The sequence below is a fragment of the Anabrus simplex genome, chromosome 7, assembly GCF_040414725.1.
Source record: "Anabrus simplex isolate iqAnaSimp1 chromosome 7, ASM4041472v1, whole genome shotgun sequence".
NCBI classification, from domain to species: Eukaryota; Metazoa; Arthropoda; class Insecta; order Orthoptera; family Tettigoniidae; genus Anabrus; species Anabrus simplex.
In genome coordinates, this window is record NC_090271.1 from 47,572,809 (window position 1) to 47,576,066 (window position 3,258).

Sequence of the window (3,258 nt, forward strand, 5' to 3'; positions counted from 1 at the left end):
CTTATGCATATGTTGGAATTTGTAGTTCATATTATTCTGATCAATAATTAGCCGTGTTCATTTTTATAACAATACTGTGTGAAGATCGTTGCTCTAATCTCGCTATTGAATTCCTTTTGTTACAGATGGTTGACGTTCATTCAGCTCATCCTACTGCAGTGTTCTGAGATTACGACAAGAAGTGTTGCGGTGTATTGCTAAACTCTCGGTTTAGTAACCACTCTTCAGATCGAAATGTGCTCGTTAACTCGGTGAAAACACTTTAGTAACAACTTCTCAGCGGGAATACGATATGAGGAACGTGAATTCACCAAGAAGTGGTTTGTAGATCATCTGACTCTCAGCACATCTTACAAAGTATATGAACGGCATTTCAGGATCTATTACAGGAGCTCGATTTCGGTGATCGGTTTGTACTTACAGAGCTCCGTCATTATGAGGTGTTTCCAGAGGACACATGTAGCAGGTATAATCATTCAAGAGCCATCATCGTTACAGATGGCCAACGGCCATACCATGTTGAATACTCCTGTTCTCGGCCGATCACCGCAGTTAAGCAACATTGGGCGTGGTCAGTACTTGGATGGGTGACCGCTTGGGAACACCACGTGCCGTTGGCTCTTATAGTCCGGCTCCATAGCTAAATGGTTAGCGTGCTGGCCTTTGGTCACAGGAGTCTCGGGTTCGATCCCCAGCGGGGTCGGGAATTTTAACCATAATTGGTTAAATTCGCTGATACGGGGGCTGGGTGTACGTGTCATCTTCATCATCATTTCATCCTCATCACGACGCGCAGATCACCAACGGGCGTCAACTCAAAAGACCTGCATCTGGCGAGCCGAACTTGTCCTCGGACACTCCCGGCACTAAAAGCCATACGCCATTTCATTTTCATTGTTAGCTCAATCTGAATTGTACCACACATGAACAGAAGGTTTCCAACAGGCGGCGTGTAATACCTTGAGATCCTTACACTATTTTCAGAGGGCAGGATATATTTTAAGAACTGTCCGAGGATGAATCAAGAGCACCGATAAATATTCACACTACGTCCTTGTCTCCGAAGAACTAGACACGTAATTTAGTCTTAATATGGATAGTGTGGAGAACACAAGGGCACGTAGAAAATACAGTTCACCGTGTTAAGTGGCTTAACAAATAAACTCTCTTCCAACGGAAAACAATCTATGAAAATGCAGAAGACCGTAAATGAAGGAGCTTGACGATCAGCACACTGCCTCATTCCTAAACACCTCTGATGCAACTTCAAACTCAATACTCCTACTTGAAAAGTGTGTCATATATTGCTTGTATTAATACATGCCCTGAATATTATCGGCAAATGAACAATCACTGACGTTTATTAAAATGGCAAAGTTTGGGTGGTAGCAGTGGAAGCGTTTTGCTTAAAGAGATGCAGAAGTGAATTATAAGAGACATCTCCTAATTCTAATCAGAAGAGAAAACAAAACTTCGATTCTTCGAACGAAGGTATGGGATAATGAAAGAGACGTTTCAAGAAAGGAGAGAAAAAGAAAGACTACTAAGACCTCGAAGAGAGTTCAAGTAGGAAGGATTAATATGAGGAGCCTGGCACAAGTGAGTGGAAGCAGGAGAAACTTGGTCACCACACTGATGCTCCCACTTCGGGAACCCATGCAAGTTCACCTCTTACGATCGCAGAGGAAGCTATGGATGTGTTTTACAACATGGGTTCATGTGTTGAATGTAGAGATGTACTTATGGAAATGGCCTACGAGAAGAGAAATGATCCGAGTCTGTGGATTTGTGGAGTTCAAGACGAGAAAACGTGAACGACGGAGAAATTGGTCTCACACTAAGTGCAATAAATGACATTGAACCAAACATTTATGGGATTAGTCAATTACTGGACATTCCAATTGTATGCTCCGTAAGAAACAGAGTGTTTCCGACCAAGAGAGATTTTACGATGTTAACAGGTACTGAAGAGTTGAGTGGCTATTGTAAATGTGATACTAAACCACATTCGTATTTTAGCAACTCTCGAGGTGGTGAAGTTCATCCCAAATTCACTTCCAATATACTTCAACTATATGCCACCGAGGACTGAAGACCGAGGATAGCAGCTAGCTAGCGAGCACCACCAGGATCATATAAATAAAGGTAATGAACTGAACTAAATCTCATGAACTAGTTCCTTTTTGAAAGTGGGAAAAAGAAAGCTATTTATGGGGTTATGGCTGGCGAGTCTGCACTTTTACCGCAAGGCCCCGCGTTCATTTCCCGGTCAGGTCAAGTACTTTTGTCTGGGTCTGGAACGGGGTTCACTCAGCATACATGAGACCATTCTGACGGCAAGATAGCGGTGCCGGTCGTGTAAACAAAGAATATCATTCAAAATATGGCGTAGTGATGACCAGCGTGATCTGCAAGCAGCGGTCGCTTGTTAGACCCAGGTTCATCAGGGCTCTACCCTCATAGTACTTCTATACATTTTAATCTTATAACAATAGTTCAATTACTCTTTTATTTCATGACATGAATAGTTTTGATTCTGTTTATCAGTTGTTGACATGTACTCACAAGCAGTGCCCGGATCACTACAAAGTAAAAATGGCACCAGGGAATCAAATATTTCAGATTATAAAATACTGGGGGCAAATGAACTGTGTATACAGGAAAACAAAATCGTATTTGCTGTGTTACAATATCCTGCAATTTGGAACGGTGCGCAAGGTGCAGAAATGGCGTTCTATTGAACTCTCTTGCGCTTTACTCCAGCAAAAAGCCGGTAATAGCTTTAACTCCAAGGTTACTTCCACGTGTATAGACCAATGTAATTACGGTCAGTGTCTGTGGCTAGCTTTTCAGCCTGCTAGTCTTTGGTGGAATGGGAACGGTGTTCGGCCGTGTCGGGCATTTCGACATCTGTTGGTTAAGTCCTTTGGCTTGAGGAAAGGTTGGTGTCCCGTCCTCAGCTTTATAAATCATCTTAGGTAGGGCTCCATTCTCAGAGACACGCAGATCGCTGATAGGCGTCAGTTTTCAAGACCTCTCCAGAGTACATACATTATTACTGTAATAGTAATTGAACAGAGATGCAGAAATCAATTATTAATATCACAGACATAACACAAACTTACAGGGACTGTGGGCCCAATATACTTAGTTTTTCGTACTCTATGCCAATATTTATTGTTATTGTATTATTGTTAATATTAGTTTTCTCTATAATAAATTTATCTTATTTTCGTTTATTTTATTTGTGTCTCAGAA

The 3,258-nt window shown here is 41.7% G+C and overlaps 1 non-coding gene across 1 annotated transcript; it reads left to right on the plus strand.

The window, feature by feature from the left end:
• The first annotated feature begins 501 nt into the window (after window positions 1-501).
• LOC137501565 (5S ribosomal RNA) lies at window positions 502-620 on the plus strand. The gene has a single exon (XR_011018614.1). It is a non-coding gene; the product is annotated as a 5S ribosomal RNA (ribosomal RNA).
• Window positions 621-3,258: the final 2,638 nt, after the last annotated feature.